Below are 24,587 nucleotides of genomic sequence, written 5' to 3' on the forward strand. Positions count from 1 at the left end.
GGCGGGGCTGGGTGACCGGTGATGAGGTTCTGGCAGGAATCGCCCCCCCACCCCCGGGCGCCCGGACGGGTCCGCAGCACCCCCGGGGGTGGGCCCTGCGAGACCAACCCGCAGCACGAGGTGCCCCAGCCTGTCCTTCCGCCTGGGGCCGTCGTGCAGCTGGTTGGGTGTCAGCCCTGCGGCTCGGTGTGCATCGCGGGCTCGGGCCCACGCCGCCCTCCCGAGCTCGCCCCTTCCTTCCTCTTGGCGCTGGCATTTTGAGTCTGAGGTACGTCCACCCCCTCCCAGGTTAGAGCCCTTGGATTGTCTTCATAAGCCCCCGGGAGCCAGTAGGGACCCCACTAGGGTTAGGGACCAGGGACCTCAGCAGACACGTGCTCCTCTGTGCCCCGCCTCACAGCGCACTGCCTCTGGGGGCTGGTTTATGGGGCCCTGTAGGTCTGTGCTGCTCTCTCTGGCGAAGAGCCTGTGCCCCTTTTCACATCCCTATGTGTGGGGCTCTACGTGTCACACCGATATTTCACACGCCTCGAATTTAACCTTTATAACAAGCAAGTCGGGTCCCGTAAACTGAATTCAGCCCCGAGCTAATGTTCGAAAGAGTCAGAACCCGGTTCCTGAGTCCACTCTGCTTTCCCTCGCGCTGCCCGACTTCCCCCAGTCTAGTGTTGCTGGAATGATGGCTGGCATTTATGTCAGCGGGGAGGGCATGACATGTCTTACGGGCGTTATTCCTTTCATCGTAACTGTTGCTTTCTTTCAGCCTCGACTTTAAGTTATGGTTTATACGAAGTAAAAGTTCTGTGAGTTTTGAGAAACGTAGGCCGTGGCGGAACTAACCACTCTCTAATCAAGTTAAGAATATTTGCCTCATTCCAAAAGTTTCCTCCTGCCTCTTCGTGGTCAATCCCTCCTCCCCGCTATGCCCAGCCCGTGGTAACCGTTGACAACTACTGTTTTATCTACATTTTTCATTGTGAGGGGGGAAAAAAAAGCAGAGGAAAGGAATTTGCCTAAAATCAGAGAGCTAGGAAATCGGACAGCTAAGGTTGAACTCTAGGCGGTTTGGCTCCACATTCACTGCTTCAGCTACCACCATTACTGCATTCACGTGAAATGTAGATTTGGAATCAGATGATTCAGCTTCATTCATTCAAAAAATACAGTTGGAGGGAAGTTGCTGGGATACTGCATCAGCAAATGTTGAACCATCGTTCCTAGGGGAAATGCCGAGTTAGGTTCCTGCGAGCCTCTGGTCACATTTTTGTCGGCTGACCTATATAGCACCTCATTTATTTTTATTTTTATTTTTAAAAGATTTTATTTATTTATTCATGAGAGACACAGAGAGAGAGAGAGGCAGAGACACAGGCAGAGGGAGAAGCAGGCTCTATGCAGGGAGCCCAATGCGGGACTGGATCCCGAGACCCCAGGACCACATCCTGGGCCGAAGGCAGGTGCTAAACCACTAAGCCATCCAGGGATCCCCTATAGCACCTCATTTAATGTGCATTTCAGTTTAAGACCATGTTAACATTTAATTCACAGCCAACAGCACTCTAATGTCACTGAAAGGAGCTTATCCAACACGTGGATTTTCTTTGCAAGGCACATCACAGTCTTCTTGTGCTCAAAACACTAGACAGCATTTTAGCACTAATGCTTCAGGGACATTTTAAATAGCTATGTCACCAGCAAAAGTCACAAAAATGTGAGAAGTGGCACGAAAAGACTGACAGGAAACACTTGTTTAATTTGACAGCTGCAACAAGAGGGCAGAACATCACCTTGTTGGACCTCAGCTAGGAAAATATACATTGGATGACTTCTCCCTTTTGTTGTTCTGTGCCTGTCCATGAATGACGGTAAAAGCACTGCTAGTACTGATTACAAGAAAACTGAAGGCATAAGAAAATTCACAAATATGAGATGTATGAATAATGGGCATTCACTCTTTTTATTTTAGTACCCTTAGCACTGGAATTACCATGTTGATCAAGACAGCCCTTTATGCATTAGGTGCTTGCAGTCCACTGGAGGATATGGTTTAGCAATTTTAACAGATAAATACTATTAAAGAAATAACTCCAGGGTACTGAAAGAAGAGTCTCATCCTCATCTAGTCTAGGTAGTGTCCAATTGAAATATAATGTAAGCCACATGTTATTTTGAGTTTTGTTGTAGCCACATTTAAAAAATTTTTAAAAATATATAAAACAGATTTCAGTGATGTATTTTATTTAACCCGATACACCCAAAATATCTCATATGTAACCAATATAAAATTGTTAAGAACTTTATGATTTTTAAAATTGGGTCTTCAATATCTGGTGTAGGGTACATCTCAATTCAAACTACCCATATTTTAAGCGCTCAGTAGATATTTATGACTAGTGGCTATCACATTAGACATCTCAGTCTAGAAGATTTCCAGACTGCTTCCCTAGGGGTGAATGCATTATTCTGACATGAGATAATTGAGTAAAAGCTAGCAACGAGGAGGGTTTTGGAAACGGCACCTTAGGCAGAGGGATTGGAGGTATAGATGAGAAAATTGTGGTATCATCCTGGACCTCAAATTGTTTAGTGTGACTGGTAAATACTGTAAAAAGATATGGCTGAAGTTGATTAAAATAGACATTGAAATGGTACATATAAGAAAATAACAGGAATGTAGTTTTTATTTAGAAAGACTATTCTGGTTATGATGTGGAAGATTTGGGGGGGAGGAGAAAATACTGGAAATAAGAAACCAATTAGGAAGGATTAGTTATGTTGTTAAACAAAGGTGGTGACTATGAGAACATAGGATGGATTCAAGAGAATTACATAGAAAAATGGAAATAATATAAGTAATTAAATGTTGAGAGGTCAAATGGGAAGGGAGACACAGGGTATGAGGGAGGATACAATAAAAAAACTGGCAGAATGATGCTACCATTCATTGAGATAGAAAATATAACAGAAAAAGCAAATTTCCAGGAAAAGTTGAATGGACTTTTGGGCAGATTGAATTTAAGGTTCCTCTGGGGAAAATATATGTCTTAAATAGAAATGGACATTTTGTGAATCATCACATAAATGATTATTAAAGATAAAGCCAGAGGTTTAATCCAGCCTTAAGGACACACATGGACTGAAGTGAAGGGTTGAAAAAAGATAATCCATGCAAATAGAAATCAAAAGAAAGATGGGGTAGTCATTCTTATATATCGGACAAAATGGACTTTAAGACAAAGAGTATAATAAGTGACAAAATTATATAATGATATGGGCGTCAATCCAAAAAGAAGACATAACATTTCTAGATGTTTTTGCATCCAACATAGGAATACTAAATACATAAAGCAAATATTAATAGACCTAAAAGGAGAAATAGACAGTAATACGTTAATAGTTGGGGACTTCAGTACCCCAATTTCAACAATGGATAGATCTTCCATTTAGAAAATCAATGAGGAGACACCTGGGTGGCTCAGTCCATTAAGTGTCTGACCTCAGGTCATGATCCTGGAGTCCTAGGATTGAGCCCTGCATCAGCTCCCTGCTCAGTGGGGATCCTTCTTCTCTCTCTCCCTCTGCTGCTCCCCCTGCTTGTGCTTGCTTGCGCTCTCTCTGTCCCTATGTTAAATAAATGCATAAAATCTTTAAAAAGAAAAAAATAGAAAATCAATAAGGAAGCAATGGATTTATACACACATAAGACCAGATGGACTTAACAGACATGTGTAAAACATTCCAACTAACAGTAGCAGAAAACACATTCTTCTCAAGTGCATATGGAACATTCTCCAGGATAGATCATCTGTGAGACCACAAAACAAGTCAGTAAATCTAAGAAGACTGAAATCATATCAAGCTTATTTTCTGACCAATAAAGGTATGGACCTACAAAGAATTACAAGAAGAAAACTGAAAAATTCACAAATATGTGGAGATTAAGCAACATGTTACTGAAAAACCAATGGGTCAAGGAGAAATAAAAAAATATCTTGAGACAGTGAAAATGGAAACACAAAATACCAAAACAAATGGAATGCTGCAAAAATAGTTCTAAAGGGGAAGTTTATAGTGATTAATGCTTACATTAAGAAAAAATAAAGGTCTCAAATAACCTAACTTTATACCTCAAGGAAGCAGAAAAAAAAAAAGAACTAAGCTTAAGTTAATAGAAGGAAGGAGATGACAGAGATCAGAGTAGAAATAAATGAAATAAAGGCAGAAAAACAATAGAAAAAATCAGTAAAACTAAAAGCTGGGTTTTTAAAAAATATAAGCAAACAGAAAAACCTTTACCTAGATGTACCAAGAAAAAATAATGGAAGACTAAAAGAAAATTATAAATGAAATAGGAGGCATTACAACTGAGAGACTACTATAAACAATTATACTCCAAACAGTTGGACAACCTAGAAAACACAGATAAATCCAAAAAACATGCAATGTACCATGACTGAATCATAGAGAATAGAAAGTCTAAAAAACCAATTACTAGTAAGGAGACTGAATCAGTACTCAAAACCTCCCAACAATGAAAAGTCCAGGGCTAAATGGCTTCACTGGTGAATTCTATCAAGTATCTAAAGAAGAGTTAATATCAATTTTTCTCAAGCTTTTCAAAAAATTGAGGAGTTACTTCTAAACTCATTTTATGAGAACACCTAATACCAAAATTAGACAACCACAGTATAAGAAAAAATTATAAGTTGCTGTATCTAATGAACATAGGTGCAAAAAAGACCTTAGCAAAATATCAACAAACTAAACTCAATAGTATATTAAAAGGATCATACAGCATAATCAAGTGGGGTTTATTCCAGGGATGCAAAGATGGTTCAAATCTGTGAATCAATCAATAGGATATACTACATTAACACAATGATGTATAAAAATTATAGTCATCTCAGTAGATGCAGAAAAATTCTACATGAATTCATGATAGAAACTCAACAAACTGCATATAGAGTGATTGTACCTCAATATAATAAAGACTATATATAACAAGCCCACAGTTCATATCTTACTGGTGAAAAGCTGTAGCTATTCCTCTAAGAACAGGAACAAGACAAGGATACCCACTCTCACCATCTTTATTTAACATGGTGTTGGAGGTCCTAACTAGAGAAGGTAGGTAAGAAAAAGTAATAAAAGGCATCCATATTGAAAAAGAAGTAAAATTATTTCTATTTGCAGATGACATCATATTACCTATGGGAAACCCTAAAGTTGTCTCTACCATAAAAATGTTAGAATAATGAATTCAGTAAAGTTGCAGGACACAAAATTAATATAGAAAAATAATTGTTTCTATACACTAGCAATGAACTGTCAGAGAAATTATGAAAATTATTTATTTATAATTGCATAAAAAAGAATAAAATACTTAGGAATAAACTTAACCAAAGTGATGAAAGACCTATATGCTGAAAACTGTATGATGTTCATTGAAGAAATTGAAGAAGACACAAATAAATGGAAATATTTTCTGTGCTCATGGATTGCAAGAATTAATATTATTAAAATGTCCATGATACCCAAAGCAATCTACAGATTCAGTGCAATTCCTATCAAAATTCCAATGGTATTTTTCACATAAAGAGAAACTCCTTATATTTGCATGGAACCACAAAAGACCCCAAGTAGCCAAAGCAACCCTGACAAAGAAGAACAAAGCTGGAGGTATCACACTTTTTGATTTCAAACTATATTACAAAGCTATAGTACTTAAAACTCTGTGGTATTGGCATAAAAACAGACACATAGATCAATGGACTAGAGAAGGAGCCTAGCAATAAAACCATGTCTATATGGCCAATTATTTTATGACAAAGGAGGCATGAATATACAACGGGTAAAGGATAATCTTTTCAATAAGTGGTATTGGAAAAACTGGGTAGCCACATGCAAAAGAATGAAATTAGGACTCTATCTTTCATGACACACAAAAATAACTCAGAATGGACTAATGGTTTGAGCATAAGATCCAAGCTGGTAAATATCTAGAAGAAAACAGAGGGGATTAGCTCTTGACATTGGTCTTGGCAATGATATTTGGATTTTTCACTAAAAGCAAAGGAAATAAAAATTAAAAGGTAGGACTACATTACACTAAAAAGCTTCTACAGGAAAGGAAGCCATCAACAAAAAGAGAAGACAACCTATGTAATGGGAGAAAATATTTGTAAGTCAAGCATCTAATAAGGGATTAACATCCAAAATATATAAAGAACTCACTTCAATAGCAGAAAAATTACCTGATTTTTAAAAATGGGCAAAAGCACAGAATAGACATTTCCCAAAGTAGACATACAAATGGCCAACAGGTACATAAAAAGGTCCACGTTACTAATCATCAGGGAAATACAAAATCACAGATAGTACCCCCACTCATTAGAATAGTTATCCTCAAAAAGACAATTGATAACAAGTCTTGGCAAGGATATGGAAAAGAGGAACCCTTGTGCACCATTGCTGGGAATGTAAAATGGTGCAACTGCTGTGGACAACAGCATGGCGGTTCTTACAAAATATTAAAAATAGTACTACCCTATGATACAGAAATCCCACTTTTGGGTATATATCCAAAGAAAATGAAGACAGGATATTAAAGAGATACATGTACTCTTGTGTTCATTGCAATATTATTCACATTGTTGATATATGGAAATAATGTAGGTGTCCCTCAAGGAGGTGAGTGGATGAAGAAGATGTGAAATGTATATACGTCACAGATGGACCTTGAGGACATTATCCTAAGTGAAGAAGGCCAAATGGAAAAGGGCAAATACTGTATTTAGATTCTATTATGTGTGGAACCAAAAAAAGTAAAACTCATGGAAACAGAGAGTAGAATATTATTGCCAGGGGATAGGGGGTGGGGTGGGGAAGTTGGTAAAAGGGCACAAACTTTTACCTATAAGATGAATAAAGTCTAGGGATCTATTGTATAACATGGTGACTATAGTTAATAACACTGTATTGTATGGAGTAGAACTTAAATGTTCTCACCCAAAGGGAAAAAAAACCCCAAAAACATAAATATGCAAAATTAATTAGATGAGAGGAATTTTTTTAAATGATGTATATCATATCATCATGATGTACACTTTAGTTTTTTTTACATTTGTCAATTATATCTCAAAGTTGAAAAAAGAAGGTAAAATATCTAATAATGTTTTATATTAGTTACATGTTGAAATGATATTTTGGATATGTTAGATTAAGTATATATCACCAATTTGAAAAGAGTCAGATGGGGTAAATAGGAACAAATAACGAACCCAAATTTAACCATATCATGTACTCTGGGAGTAGGCAAAGAACTTTTAGAAGACAGAGAAAGCAATAACCATACAAAAATCATATGTTAAACTTAATCAAATGTAAAACTTCTTATCAAAATGAATAGTCAGGCTACAGAGTGATGGGAAATAATAAAAAAAGAAAAGGTAGCTAAGATACCTTTCAACAGGTGAATGGATAAAACACCTGTAGTATTTTCATATCGAATATTGACTCAATGACAAAACAAAACAAAACAAAACAAAACAAAAAAACTATCCACCATTTAAAAGACATGGATAAATCTTAGATGTATATTGTCAAGTGAAAGAATCCAGTCTGAAAATGATTCCAGTTACATGACTTTCTGAAATAGGGAAAACCATACAATCAGCAAAAGATTGGTTGTTCCCAAGGCTTTTGGGGAAGAAGGGAGTTCAATAGTTGAAGACAGGCAATATTTTTAGGGCTGTGAAACTATTCTGTATGATACAAACACATTATGTATTTGTTAAAATCCATACAGCTTCACAGCACTAAAATGAAACATAATGTTTGCATTAAAAGGGATCATTTAGGAGCTTGGGGCGGGGGCGATCCAGGAAGAAATGAAGATGTGATAAGAGAAGGTAACTATTACAATCTATAAAATCACCTCCTTTCTCTGTTAGCAAGGAAATATCACAAGTTAGCAAGGAAATATCACAAGTCTATAGAGATTAAGTAAAGATTGAATAGGGAAGTGAATAAGGGAAAAGAGACAAATATCCCTTATGGAAAAATTCTAAAAGATTTATGTAGCAGCTTTGCCATAAAAGAGCATAACTCCCCACTGTGCATAAGTGATTACCTTCCAAAGAGTGGAATATGGAAAGGGGGAAAAAGAGTGACCTTACAGGGCAGAAGTCTGACAGTACTATCTCAGCAGGTGATCAAGGTCAATACTAACAGTGATAAGCCATAATCATAATGTACCTTGATATGTATGAAGAAAACAGCACTTTACTGTGGTCTTCATCTCCAAACCCATATCCCTAGACTAATCATGAGAAAACATCAGACGAATCCACTAGAGGAGCATCCTACAAATAGTTGACCAGTGCTCCTCAAAACCGTAAAGATTATCAAAATAAAGGAAACCTAAGAAACTCACAGCCAAGAGAAGCCCAAGGAGACAAGTAAATACAGTGTAGTATCATGGATAGGATTGTGGAACAGCAATATACATTAGGTAAAAACAAAAAAATAAAATCTCAGGAAATCTGAGTGAACTATGGACATTATAATATATTAATATATATAATATAAATAATATATATTATAATATTATAATAATATATTAACATATAATATATTAATAATAATATAATACGAGTCTATTAATTGTAACAAATTATAATACTAATGCAAGATGTTAATAATAGGGGAAACTGGTGAGGGAGTATATGGAAACTACACCATATTCTCAATTTTTCTGTAAATCTAAACTTTTGTAAAAAAAAGAAAGTCTATTATAAGTATATGGCAAATGACATATTCCTATTAATTAAAGGAATCCTACTTAATAATAAATACAAACAATAAAAAATGGGCAAATAACTTGAACGAGTACTTCACAAAGGAAAATACATAAATGCCTGATAAGTTGCATGAGTACTTAATATCACTAGTCATCAGGGAAATGCAAGAGTAAAGCTACAGTGAAAAACCACTATTGACCCACTAGAATAACTAAAAATTTAAAACCTGAAAAGATCAAATGTTGGTCAGGATGTGTGACTTGCATACATTGCTTGTGGAATTGTAAAATGGTACAACCACTGTGGGAAATGTTTGACAATTTTTCATAATACATAACAATTCCAAGTTTAGATATTTTTCTCTCCAAATGAAATCATATGTCTACAAAAAGACTTGCACGTGGAAATGGATAGCACCTCACTCATAGTAACTAAAAAGTGGAAATAATATAAAAGTTCATCATTGTTTATTGGATAAACAAACTGCTGTTTATTAATTATAGTGTTCCAATGCTAAAAGTAATAAAATGGAACAAACTATTGATAACCATAGCAATATGGATGAGTGACAGAGGCCAGAACATTATGCTAAATGGAAGAAACCAGACACAAAATAATTCATATTGTAATGTACTTTATATGATGTTCCAGAATGGGGAAAACCAATCTATGGTGGAATAAAATCAGAAAAACTATTTATTCTGGAAGAGGAGTGAGAAAAGGCAAAGAGTACTTTTCTGGGTGATGAAAATGTTCTATATCTAGACAAACATGGATTACCTGGGTATATGCATTTATCAAAAGTCATCATGTTTTAAATGAAGACGTATATTTTTAATATGTAAATTTACCTAAATTAAAACTCTGAAGGGGTTAAAAAAACTCTTCAGGAATAATAGGAATTTTGAATTGGTAATTTTAATAAATTGAACAATTATTTTAAAACTCCTGAATATTTTTGTGCTAAAAAACTATCAACAATGACATTATTAAAAAAAAATCAAGATTAGATTGTCAATCGATTTTTGCCAAGATAGGAAGGAGAGAAATGTAATAATAGAGTCATATGTGGAGTCAAGGCAAAGTTTTTTATTTTACCCATTTAATTTATTTTGAATGAATTTTAAGTTTATAAAAGTGTTGTGAAGATAGAATAGTTTCCATACCTAATGTTTATATCTTATATAATCATTGTACCTTTATCTAAAGTAAGAAATTCATATTAGCACAATATTGTTACTAAAGTGGAAATTTTCTTTGACTTGTCCCATTGATTTTCTGGTTTTGTTTCAAGATCCAATTTTGGATACCACACCATTCTTTTTCATTAGTGTCCTCCAATATGTGACAGTTTCTCAGTGTTTTTCTTGTTTTTCATGACTTGGAAAGTTTTGAAGAGTACTGTTTAAAATATTTTGTAGAATGTTCCTCAATATGAGTGCATGTGATGTTTTTCATTTTTTGTTTTGTTTTGTTTTGTTTTTTTGGATCCTATATTCATCTGTTTGGCATCTTTTGATCACAGGGCCAAACTAACAGCTAGAGATCTTTATATCTCCCCTGTGATCCAGAATTCACAGGTACATGAAAATCACATTACAAACCCTCTAACCAATTCTGGTCCATACTCTCAACCACCTCCTTTATCTAACTCTCACATACCAAGCCAATTTCTTCCTCTGTTTTAAATCACCAAGGGCCAGATACCAGCCTAATCCTACAGCTCAGAGCCAGTTGATGTTATTTGAAGTAGCCTCTCCTAAGCTGTTTATCCTGTACTGTCTTTCTTGTTCCATGGAAAACACAATAAAGTTTTAGGCCATTCTTCCCCCTTGTTCATACTTCTGCCTCCTGATCAAACCTGGTCTTTCCCCATTAGTTTCTGCATGGGAATTGTAATAAATTCTTTCGATGGTATTAGCCTCTCCATGTCATCATTCAGTCACCTCCGTAAATTAAAATCCCATAGCTACATTTTAATACATTTTGTCATTATTATACTAGGGTTATGAGTTAGGAAGAACACTATAGAAGCCAAGTGTTCTTATCATATCATGCTAGGGGCACATGATACCAACATGATTTATTACTGGTTATGTTAACCTTGAATATTTGGTTAAGGTACTCCTATCAGGCTTCTCTGCTGTACAGTTAATATTTTTCCCTTTCTGTATTCTATTCAATAGAAGCAAATCACTAAATCTAGCATGCAAGAACTGGAATTAAGTTCCACCTCTTGGTAGGATAAATATCAAAGAATTTTTGGACATATGTTCAAAAGCACACAATTCTTAGTAAACATGTTGGGGTAGATATTTCAAGGCTATGCACATATTCTGTTTTTCCTTAAAATTTTGCCCTACACTTATAGCATTAGTCTGTGGATCTCGCCTGTAGCAATTGTATTGGTGAATTGGTGAATTATTGGTGTTCTAAGGATAAATTTCTAGTTCCCTTATCTTTCTGAATTTATTACTTGAAATTCTTCCTTTAAAAAAAAAAGCTTTTGTTTATTTAAGAAAGAGAGAGAGCATGCACACAATCAGGGGCAGGGGCAGAGGAGAGGGAGAAACAGACTCCCTGCTGGGCAGGGAGCCCAACTTGGGGCTTGATTCCAGGACCCCAGTATCATGACCTGAGTTGAAGGCAGACACCTAACCAACTGAGCCACCTAGACACCCCTACTTGGAATTCTTCTCTAAAAATTTGTCTCTTTTCTCACTCACTGTTTGTTTGCTTATTTACATCAGTATGAACTCAAGGATAATTTATTTTACTCACTGGTATATAATCAACATTATCATTATTTTGTTGTTTAAATTGTTCCAGTGTTGGCCAATGGGATCCTGTGTCCTTTTGATATGCCCTGATCTCCCCATCCTCATCTTTTTTTAAAAAAGCACTTCTTTATTTCTAGGATTATGTGATATGCAGTCTCATCTTGTATTTTCCCCTGTTTGGCCCTAAAATCAAATGGTATTTATTTGCAGCTCAAGATCCTGTTGCTACAAGGCCTGCTTGTTTCTTTTAGGCTCTGCAGACAAAACTAGAATATAAATGTATGTATACTAACATGCATGCACATAGCATTGGTGGTCCCCATGACTACTTTCAGATTCTGTGTTTTGTTAGAAGGACTCACAGGCCTCTGAAATCATTATATTCATGGTTTATTACATCAAACGATACAAAGGAAAATTAGCAAAAGGAAAAAGCACATTGGATGAAGTCTGGAGGAATTTAAATTCAAATTTCCAAGAGTCTTATCCCAGTGGAATTTTACAGGATGCACTTGATTCCTCTAGCATCAAATTGTAACCACATGTTCAAACCGCTGTCTCCTAGGGAAGCTTGCTTGAGCCTAGGAATCCAGTGTTTCTACTGGGAATCAGTAACATAAACATGCAGTGATGTAGTTTCTGAAGGTCCCATTCCCAGAAGGAAAGAAAATATTCAGTATAAATCACATTGTTTGCACAAATTATCTAAACAAACTGGTACAAGTTTTTAAGATTTCTTTCACTTAGTAATGTAGTTGCATGAATCAATACTTTGTTCCTTTTTATTACTGAGTAGAACTTCATTTTCAGGATATACCATAGTTCGTTTATTCATCCATTGAAGGATGCCTTCTAGGTTCTAGTAATTAATATAAAACTACTATACACACTGTATACAAGATTCTGTATGAACATAAGTTTTCATTTCTCTTGGGTAAATACCTAGGAATGGGATTGTTGGGTCATTTGTTTGAAAGAACAGCCAAATTGTTTTACAAAGTGGCTGTATAATTCTGCATGCCCAGAGCAGCAAATGAGACTTTCAGTTCCATTCTCAACAGCATTTAGAATAGTAGGATATTGGGACGTCTGGGTGGCTCAGTGGTTGAGCATCTGCCTTTGGCTCAGGGTGTGATCCTGGGATCCTGGATTGAGTCCCAGACCGAGCTCCCTGCATGGAGCCTGCTTCTCCCTCTGCCTAGTCTCTGCTTCTCTCTCTGTGTGTCTCTCATGAATATATAAATAAAATCTTTTTAAAAAAAAAAAGAATTGTACTTTTTCGCAGTGGGTTTGCCGCCAAGAACACAGGTGTCGTGAAAACCACCACTAAACCTAAACCAAAATGGGAAAGGAAAAAACTCACATCAACATCGTCGTCATTGGACACGTAGATTCGGGCAAGTCTACCACTACTGGCCATCTGATCTACAAATGTGGCGGGATCGACAAAAGAACTATCAAAAAATTTGAGAAGGAGGCTGCTGAGATGGGAAAAGGCTCCTTCAAGTATGCCTGGGTCTTGGATAAACTTAAAGCTGAACGTGAACGTGGTATCACCATTGATATCTCCCTGTGCAAATTCGAGACCAGCAAGTATTATGTGACCATCATTGATGCCCCAGGACACAGAGACTTTATCAAAAACATTATTACAGGCACACCTCAGGATGACTGTGCTGTCCTGATTGTTGCTGCTGGTGTTGGTGAATTTGAAGCAGGTATCTCCAAGAATGGGCAGACCCGTGAGCATGCCCTTCTGGCTTACACACTGGGTGTAAAACAACTAATTGTTGGTGTTAACAAAATGGATTCCACTGAACCACCCTACAGCCAGAACAGATACGAGGAAATCGTTAAGGAAGTCAGCACCCACATTAAGAAAATTGGCTACAACCCCGACACAGTAGCATTTGTGCCAATTTCTGGTTGGAATGGTGACAACATGCTGGAGCCAAGTGCTAACATGCCTTGGTTCAAGGGATGGAAAGTCACCCGTAAAGATGGGAATGCCAGTGGAACCACACTGCTTGAAGCTCTGGATTGCATTCTGCCACCAACTCGTCCAACTGATAAGCCCTTGTGTCTGCCTCTCCAAGACATCTACAAAATTGGTGGTATTGGTACTGTCCCAGTGGGTCGAGTGGAGACTAGTATTCTTAAGCCTGGCATGGTGGTCACCTTTGCTCCAGTCAATGTTACAACTGAAGTAAAGTCTGTTGAAATGCACCATGAAGCTTTGAGTGAGGCTCTTCCTGGGGACAATGTGGGCTTCAATGTCAAGAACGTATCTGTCAAAGATGTTCGTCATGGCAACGTGGCTGGTGACAGCAAAAATGACCCACCAATGGAAGCAGCTGGCTCAGGTGATTATCCTGAACCATCCAGGCCAAATCAGTGCTGGATATGCATCTGTGCTGGATTGTCACACAGCTCACATTGCTTGCAAGTTTGCTGAGCTGAAGGAAAAGATAGATCGTCGTTCTGGAAAGAAGCTGGAAGATGGTCCCAAGTTCTTGAAATCTGGGGATGCTGCCATTGTTGATATGGTTCCTGGCAAACCTATGTGTGTTGAGAGCTTCTCTGACTATCCTCCTCTGGGCCGTTTTGCTGTTCATGACATGAAACAGACGGTTGCTGTGGGTGTCATCAAAGCAGTGGACAGGAAGGCCGCTGGAGCTGGCAAAGTCACCAAGTCTGCCCAGAAAGCTCAGAAGGCTAAATGAATATTATCCCCAATACCTGCCACCCCAATCTTAATCAGTGGTGGAAGAATGATCTCAGAACTGTTTGTGTCAATTGGCCATTTAAGTTTAATAGTGAAAGACTGGTTAATGATAACAATGCATCGTAAAACCTTCAGAAGGAAAGGAGAATGTTTTGTGGACCATTTTTGTGTGTGTGTGTGCATGTGTGGCCGTTTTAAGTTATTAGTTTTTAAAATCAGTACTTTTTAATGGAAACAACTTGACCAAAAATCTGTCACAGAATTTTGAGACCCATTAAAACAAAAGTTTAATGAGAAAAAAAAAAGAATTGTAAGATATTTTGATTTTAGCCATTCTATTATGTGTTTAGTAGTATCTAAATGTAAATTTAGTTTACATTTCCCTAATAACTAAAGGTGTTAAGCATCTCTTCCTATACTTATTTGCATGTGAAATGTCTGCTCAGATCTATTGCCTACATTTATATTCATTTATTTGTTTACTTATTGTTACTCTACATAGGATTCTGGGAAGTTGCAATGGTAGAAAGCACCAGGAATCTCTTTCTATACCTAGACAACTATTGCATTGGCAGACTCTGATGTAACAGATAGAGGAAGGCTCAGACGGTAAATTTCATTTAATATCTGTCAATTTCATCTTAGCACAGTAGTAGCAACCCATCCTCCCTTTCCCAGACCCATGGCAGGAAGCTGTGCCCATGTTCCAGGTTCAGCTTGCATGTAGCTTGTGGAAGTCACAGTGGACAAAAAGGATCCTGTCACCTCCAGTATTAACATATCTGTTCTCTGATACAGGTTGGGGCTTCTGATTTCAGAAGTGTGGGTAAAGAGTTGGGCAGCCATTGTTATTTTACCTTCTTCATTATTGCAAACCTTTCTTCAGTTGAAGTGGCATCCAGGGGATTTAAAAGGCTGGCACCCTTTGTCTTTTTTTTCTCTTGTTCCTCTTTTGGGAGTCAGACATTAAAAATGAACATTCAAAAGGAGTTGCATATGTGGGAGAAATTAGAAAGTCACCATGAAAGCTTAGGGACAGGCTCAGGCTCAGGCTCAGATAAGATCTATGATCTTTAGCGTAGACATTGCCTACAATAAAAAACAAAAACAGCAAACTCTAGGGGAAGTGGGAAAATTTAATCTCCAGAGTTACTGCGTTTTTTAGACTCTAATGCCTAGCTGTCAACAACAAGAAAAATAACAAGACATATAAAGAAATAGGAAAGTAGGGCAGCCCGGGTGGCTCAGTGGTTTAGCACCGCCTTCAGTCCAGGGTGTGATTCTGGAGACCCGGGATCGAGTCCTGCGTTGGGCACCCTGCATGGCATGGAACCTGCTTCTCCCTCTGCCTGCATCTCTACCTCTCTCTCTCTCTCTCTCTGTCTCTCATGAATAAATAAATAAAATATTTAAAAAAAAAGAAAATAGGAAAATATAGCTCCTTCAAGGAAAAAAATAGCATCAGAAATTGTCCCTGACTGCAGCTCTATTAGGTGAAATCTTTAAAGCAATTGTCTTAAAGATCCTTAAAAAACTGAAGGAAGGTGTGGGGAAAGGCAAGAAAATGATGTATGAAAATAAAAATATAAAAAAAATCAATAAAGAGATAGAAAATCTAAAAAGAAACCAAAAAGAAATTTTAGAGCGCAATAAGTTTTTAGAGCACTAAATACAATAACAAATGAAAAAGTCACAAGAGGGATTGAGGGCATATTTGAGCAGGCAGATGAAAGAACCAGTGAACCTGAAGATAGGATGATGGAAATTATCAGGTGTGAAGAACAGAAATTAAAAAGATTGAAAAGTGAACAGAACCTAAGGGACCTGTGGCACCATCCAGTGGACCAACATACATGTCTACGAGTCCCAGAAAGAGAAGAGAGAAAGGGAGAGAAACGAACAGAGAGAATCTTTGAAGAAATAACGGTTGAAAACTTACTTCCCAAATTTGAGGAAAGACATAAATATAAACATCTAAGAAGCACAACTAACTCCAAGTAAGTTGAACTCAAAGAAACCCACAATGAGACACATTATAATCAGACTTCCAAACAGCAGAGCCAGAAAATCTTGAAAGTAGCTTGAGAGAAGTGTTGAAAACAGAGATATATGTTACATTCAAGGGCTCCTTGATGAAAGTATCAGTAGATTTATCATCGCATACTTGAAGGCCATGCCAAAGGCAGTGAGATGATATATTCAATGTGCTAGAAGAGGGATCCCTGGGTGGCGCAGCGCTTTGGTGCCTGCCTTTGGCCCAGGGCGTGATCCTGGAGACCTGGGATCGAATCCCATGTCGGGCTCCCGGCATGGAGCCTGCTTCTCCCTCTGCCTGTGTCTCTGCCTCTCTCTCTCTCTCTGTGTGACTATCATAAATAAATAAAAATTTATAAAAAAAAAAAAAGCTAAAAAAAAAAACCCTGTCAACCAAGAATTTTCTATCAAGTAAAACTTGATTAAATGAGGAAGAGAGAAAGAAAAGAAAAAAAAGAAAAAAAGAAAAAATTTTAAAAATGAGGAAGAAATTAGGACATTAGCAGATAATAGTGGTTTTTGTTTGTTTGTTTGTTTGTTTGTTTGTTTTCTGTTAGGCTTGCCCTGCAATAAATGCTAAAGGAAATAATGCAAGTTGAAATTAAAGGGCACTAGATACTAACTTAAATCATATGAAGAAATAAAGATCTCAGTAAAGGTAAACACCTGGGAAATTATAAAAACTAGTATTATTGTAACAATGGTTTGTAACTCCACTTTTTGTTTTCTACATGATTCAAAAGATTAATATATTTAAAAAATAATAGTTTAAAAGCTAGAATTATTACACTTTTCATTTGTAACTCCATATATTTTTCTATGTAATTTAAGAGATTAATACATTCAAAAGAATTATTAGATTATGTTTGGGGGCACACAGTATATAAAAATATCATTTTGTGACAGCTGAAAGAGGTGAGGATGGAGTTGTAAAGGAGCAGTGTTTGTATGTTATTGAAGTTAAAACTGAAAACTCTTCCTCTAATATTAGGAACAAAGCATTGGATGTCCACTTTAACCACTTCTATTCAAGTACTAGGAATTCTAGCCAGAGAAATTAGGAAAGAAAAATAAATAAAAGACATTCATATCAGACAGGATAAGTAAAATTATTTAGTTTACAGATGATGGGATCTTATATGTAGAAAATTCTGGATAGTCCACAAAAGCATTATTAGAACTAACAATTAATGATGAGAAAACTGGGTATTCACATGCAGAAGAGTGAATTGAATATCTAAGACCATGTACAAAAATTAACTCAAAATGGATCAAGGACACAAATATAAGAACTAAACTTTAAAAGTATAAAAATTTTAGAAGAAAACAGTACAAAAATCCTGACATTAGATCTGGCAATGATTTCTTAGATATGACCCCAAGAAAAAAACAGGCATTCTGAACTTTGTGAAAATTTTAAAATTTTGTTAAGAAAAAAGGCAATCCACAGATTCTATAGTTACTATATTTTATATAATGTCTGTCCTAATGCTAAGTAAACTAAGAAAAGTTGAGAGTATATATTGAAATTTCTATAGTGACCATTAAAAGTTTAATGGAAAGTGGCATAAGTAAAAGGGAGCAGATAAATTAAAATGAAAAATTTAAAGTAATTCCTTCAAAAACAGGCAAAAAGAAGAATAGAAGAAGAAAAAACAGGGATCACAAGCAGAAAGCAAAATAATGAAATGGTAGACAAGCCATATCAGTAATTACATTCAATAATTATACTAATACACCTAGAAACACTCCAACTAATGCAGAGATTTTCAAATTGGATAAAAAAGCAAGACCCAACTATATGCTATCTCCAAGAAAAGAGATAAATATATATATTGCATGCCATACATATTTATAGATGAATATCATATACACACATATGGATACACACATAATATTTTTGAAAGTAAAAATAGAAAAAGATACATGATGCAATAAGTAAACTAAAATCTGGAGTGCTATATTAATATTGATGAAGTAGGCTCAAAGAAAATATAACTCTTCCTCCAGTAAATAGAGATATATTATAATCACTGAAAATCAGTGAAAATCACCATAATAACAGAAAAAGGAGAAAGTTTTATTATCATTTCAATAGATACAGAAAAAGCATTTGATAAATTTCATTCATTTGATATTAAAAACTCTCAGAAGCTAGAAATAGAAGAGAGAATTTCCTCACTCTGATAAATGAAATTTATGAAAATGGCATATATGAAAAACTAATGGTACTACTTAATAGTAATATATTGAATACTTTCCCAAAGGTTAAGAACTAGGTAAGAATACCCATTCTCATTATTTATATTGTCTCTAAGGTCTTAGCCATTTCAATAAGACAAGAAAAAGCAATAAAAAACATAAAACTCAGAAGAGAAATCCTGTTTTTTTTGTTGTTGTCATCTTGTTTTTTGGGCAGGTGACATGGTTGTTTACATAGAAAATCTTAAGGCATCTACAAAAGAACTATTAGCAAAATTTCAGGATACAAAGTTAATATACAAAAATAAGGGCACCTGCGTGGCTCAGTTAGCTAAGCAGCTGCCTTTGGCTTAGGATTCCAGAGTCCTGGGATAGAGCCCCACGTCAATCTCCCTGATCAGCCAGGAGTCTGCTTCTCCCTCTGCTTCTATCCCTGCTCATGCTCTCTTTCTCTCTCTCGCAAATAAATAAAATCTTAAAACAAAACAAACTTAATATACAAAAATCAATTGTAATTTTTGTTTTTTAATTTTATGTATTTATTTACTATTCACTTAAATTCAATTAACATATAGTATATTATTAGTTATAGAGGTAGAGTTCAATGATTCATCAGTCTTTTTTATAAATTTTATTTATTTATTCATGAGAGACACACAGGTAGGCAGAGAGTGAAGCAGGCTCCCTGTGGGGAGCCTGATGTGTGACTTGATCCCAGGACCCCAGGATCACGACCTGAGCCAAAGGCAGATGCTCAACCACCAAGACATCCAGTTGTCCCTTATCAGTCTAATATAATGCCCAGTGCTTATTATATTTATGTATTCTTAATGTCCATCATTCAGTTACTCCATTCCCCCCCACCCCTCTCCCCTCTAGCAACCCTCGATTTGCTTCCTATGGTTAAGACTCTCTTACAGTTTGTCTCCCTCTCTGATTTTGTCTTGTTTTATTCTGCCCTCCCTCCTCCTATGCTCTTCAAAGTGTTTTGTTTCTTCAATTCCACATATGAATGAAATCTCATAATTGTCTTTTCTGATTGACTTATTTTTATATATTACCCTATCCTACTGGAAAATAAAATAGAAAGTTAATTTCACTCACAACAGCATCAAAAAATAAAACACTTAGGAATAAATTTAATAAAAGAAATGCAAGATGTTTTCATTGAAAACTATGAAACATTGCTGAGAAAAAGGATTATTTTATATACCATGTTTATGGATTAGAAGACTTGATATCATTAAAATGCCAATTCTTCCCAAACCAGAGATTCAACACAATCTAGCCACAGTTCCACCGTGCTTTTGGTAGAAACTGACAAACTTTTTCTAAAATTTACTTGGAAATGCAAAAGATATATAATATCTAAAGCATCTTGATAAAGAACAAAGTTGAAAAACTTAATTGCTTAACTTTGAGACTGCTATAAAGCTACAGTAATCAAAACTGTATGACACTCGCATAAGAATTGACATATAAATCAGAAGATAGAATAGAAAGAATTAGATTCACACTTATACAGCTATTTGATTTTCACAAAGATGCCACAGTTATCTGATAGGTAAAGGAAAATTTTTTTAACAAATGGTTTTGGAATAACTGGATATCCATATAGGAAAATTAACCTTTGTGCTTACTTTATATCATAAGCATTTATTTTAGAAAGATCATAGATTAACATAAAAAGTAAAAATATAAAGATGTTTTTAGAAACTCAAATAACTTTTATTTAAAATGAAAAAATTCTTAAAACTAAAACTATAAAGATTTTAGAAGAATATTTGTGATTTGTGAGTAGGCAAAAGTTTTGCAGCAGAACACAGAAAAGCAATAACCATAAAAGAAAAAAAATGGGTAAATTGAACATCATAATTAAAAACTTCTCATCAAAGAACACTGTTAAGAGATGCTTTGGGTGACTCAATTGGGTAAGTGTCCGGCTCTTGATTTTGGCACAGGCAGGTAATGATCTTATTAAGGCTGTGAGATCCACCTCTGCATTGGGCTCCATGCTGGGTGTGGAGCCTACTTGGGATTCTCTTTCTCCCTTGCCCTCTGCCCTTCCCCTCGCCCCCTCTCAAAAAACAAAACAAAACAAAACCACCAAATCAAACCAAAACACTTTTAAGAAAATAAATAATATAGCCATAGAATGAGAGAAAATACTCTGAAAACATATATCTGATAATGAACTAGTATCCAGAATACAGAAAGAAGTCCTTTCACTCCATCAATCCAATAAAAAGATCAGAAGAATTAGCCGACATTTCACAAAGGAAGATACACAAATGACTAATAAGCACACAAGAAACCAAGATCTGGATGCTAGCTATGCTATTGCTACTGCAGTATCTTTGTTTAATTAAGAAGTAAGTTTTTTTTTCTTAAATCATGAGTTAGTATTGATAATTCTAACTCAGATGTAACATTATAGTATTTTCCCTCAGCTGATTTTATTTTATATGTGTATTTCTTTGCTCTTACAGTGAAATCTTGGCTCCTAATTTTATGGATATATCTGCTTAGTTGCTTTATTCTATAATTACATAAAAAGTTTCAGAATTACAATACCTATATGATTATTAATATTGTATGATCTAAGTAAGGTTTAAAATTTTTTTCCATTCTTTTTGTCTTAAATCACTCACTAAGGATTTTCAGAATACTTGGTAGGCTAATTTATGTTTGTTTCTCTTTAATAATTACTGTCAAAATAATGATAGAGATAGAAAATCATCATTTTGCAATTTCCGGTGTAGTAACTGATTTAAGTAAGGACTGTCAATGTCTGTCAAAACCTTTGTGTAGAAATTTGCTGGGGTGAAGATATTCACATGGTCTCAAAGTCGTACTCTGCTCATAACATTAATTATGTGGGGTAAATTTTGCAATCACTACTTTAACCAAGTGGTCTAACTTAGCAACACCAGTAATAGGAAGCATTGATGTTAAATTTTCCTAAAGAGGTGCAATAAAAACTACAGAGTCACCTATGAAATATTCTTGCCAAAATGTTTACTATGAACCTGATCATGGGGATAATAATCAGACAAATTCAGAATGTGAGATATTCTATAAGTTAACTGACCTGAATGCTTTAAAAATGGCAATGTCATGGGAAATAAAAAAAAAGTTGTGAAAATTGTCCTATTCTAGATTAAAAGAGACCTTAGAAACAACAACCAATTGCAAAGCATAAGCCTTGATTAGATCTTGGGTTAAAAACCTACAAATGTTTTATGACAATAGGGAAAATCTGAACATATATAACATATATGATGATGTAAAATTATTGTTAATTTCTCAGGTAAGACGATGATACTGTGCTAATGTAAAGGATGTCCTTTTCTTAGGAGATTCATGCAGAAAATTTTGGAGGTTAAGTATTTCAAGTCTATATTTTCAAATGGTTTGGTATATGAACACATATAGAAAAAGTTAAAGCCAGTGTAGCAAAAATATTAACTACTGGTAAATACAGATGATAGTATAAGGATGTTTATTTTAGTATTCTTTCAATTTTTATGTATGTGTGAATTTTTTTCAAAAAACAACTGAAAGTAAAGAAGGAATGAGGACTTTTGGGAAGGGACAATCTGAATTATTGTCACCAGGTGGTGCTGGTGCTTTTTAAATAAAGCTAAATAAACAGGTGAACAGTCTGTTGACAATTGGATATTTACTTAGAAAAAACTTGGATAGTACTATGTGGTATTTACTAAAGTTCAGTGGAATTGAATCTCAAGATTACTCAAAGTTAGTTTACAGGAGGAGTGACAGTATTGACTAGTCAGTACCAATTGCTGGCCTTACTCTGGCTTTCATTTCATGGATATGCAATGAGAGGCCACTATAGTGAGAAATCAGTCTGGATAAAGAATGTCTGTGGTTTATCAACCCTCACTAACCAGAAAATTCATTAATTTGAAGTAAAATTCCCATTCAGTTTGACACTATATGTCAAAACTCAAACTTTTGCATGTCATTTGATTCATAAATCCCACTTTTTGGTAAGAATGTGATAAGAATGCTCAAAGATTTGCTTTAAAAATATTTGGAAGGACAGATTTATAAAAGATTAAAATTGTGAGCAGCCTAATTACCCAACAATACAGGATTGGTTAAACAAGTTAATACACTTGTACAGTGGATTACTATGGAGCCAGTAAAGATGATGCTAGAGAATAATATTTAGTAACATGGGGAGAGGTTCCCAATGTATGATTAAATGGGAAAAAATTACAGAATGGTGTTGACATCTCAACACTTTTTGATGAAAGAAAAAATATGCATTGAAAAAAGACAAAGTCACTGGGTGTTATTCTGTATGTTGGTAAATTGAACACCAATAAAAAATAAATTTATTATTTAAAAAAAGAAAAAAGACAAAGTAATGGCAAGAGATATTTCTAGGTTTGGAGATTAAATGTTTCAAATTTCTTTGTTGCTATTTTTTAAAAAGTTTTAACGATGAGCAGCTATAAAGAAAACAATAAGAAAAGTTCATTTGTAAAGAGTACAGAGTTGGGCAGCCCCAGTGGCTCAGCGGCTTAGCGCTGCCTTCAGCCTGGGGAGTGGTCCTGGAGTCCCGGGATCAAGTCCCACGTCTGGCTCCCCGCATGGAGCCTGCTTCTCCCTCTGCCTGTGTCTCTGCCTCTCTCTCTGTGTCTCTCATGGATAAATAAATAAAATCTTAAAATAAAGAGTACAGAATTATACCCTAAAATTTATTCTATTATATACATAAAATTCAGTAATACATCAAGGTATTTCAAACTCTAACACAATTCCTTGGGCTTCACATAGAACTAAGGGACAGTGATGGTCAAATGATAACACAAAGGGAGGCAATATTAGTAGTTAGAAGGGGTAAGGAACCCAGGCAGAAAAAAAATGAAGGTTAAGGAGTATGATTACCATGCTTAGGGACAGAAGGAGTCAGGAGTAGAAGTAGAACCATAGAAATCAAGCAAGCTCCACGATTTTAATGTAGCAGAAAGATGACTACACTTAGAGATCTAGGTCCAATATTTAGTAATGTTTAGTATTACTGCATATGAGGTAGGTGGTCTTGAATAAAACATTTAAATTTTTAAGGATCGGAAAATACTTTGAAGAGTTTCTTTCCATTTTGCAAGTGAGCAAAACGGTACTCAGAAAATATAAAATGAAACTGATTATACATATAAGCTTGGGTTTCTTAACATTAACACTCCGGGCATTTTGGACCAGGTATATCTTTGTTGTGGAGAGCTGTCCCATCTGAACAGGTAAATTAGCCTGGGGCATGATGATGCCAATTTCAAAAAAGAAAGAGTTGCTCAGTGAGAAGGAAAGCAGGCAAGAATGATTTTGTAGTTCAACAAGAGACTAGAAGTAATACACCATTTACATAAAATCTCCCTAAATGCTCAGTATGTATTTCACCAAGAGTGCTCTGCCCTCCGGGGACTCTGGAGAACTTCAGTATCTGTAGTTAGCAGGCAGATGCCCCAAATCTACTCAAGTCAAGGTACCAGCAAACAGAGCATCATGTGAGTGATTTTAAGTCCAATCTTTGTCAGAAAGGGGCTTTATATCTTTCCTTTTTATGCAGAGATGTGTCCGCAGGGTGGGTGGAGCTGGTTCCCAGGTTATTGCTTATATGACTCCAAAGTATAGGGAGATGGAGATGTTTATCTTCTGATTACCTCATGCTGTCATTTGGAGTATCACCCCCACCACTTTCTATTCTCCCAATCTTTGTCATCAAACTTCAACTCTTTCCACAAATAGGTGGAGAGAAGGCCAGTTTTCAGTGACTTGCAAGGCACGCCCTCCTTCACACATGCTCTCCTGTCTCCTTTTTATTAAAAAATATATTTCCTTACCATTACTTGTGTCAGTTGACAATTGAATTCTCTTGCAAGGGCCAGCAGCCAGCCTTGCTCACCGCCTTTTCCCTTTTCTCTTACCCTACTCCCTTGTCTCTTTCCACCCTTTCTTTCTTGTTACAGCATAGGAATAAATTAAGAAGTTGGAATCTTGGCATAACATTTTTCA

General features: G+C 35.8%; 1 pseudogene; it reads left to right on the forward strand.

Moving 5' to 3' along the window:
• Positions 1 to 58: 58 nt before the first annotated feature.
• LOC125752140 (elongation factor 1-alpha 1-like) lies at positions 59 to 14,582 on the forward strand (annotated as a pseudogene).
• Positions 14,583 to 24,587: the final 10,005 nt, after the last annotated feature.

The sequence above is a fragment of the Canis lupus genome, chromosome 34 (genome assembly GCF_003254725.2).
Source record: "Canis lupus dingo isolate Sandy chromosome 34, ASM325472v2, whole genome shotgun sequence".
Taxonomy (NCBI): domain Eukaryota; kingdom Metazoa; phylum Chordata; class Mammalia; order Carnivora; family Canidae; genus Canis; species Canis lupus.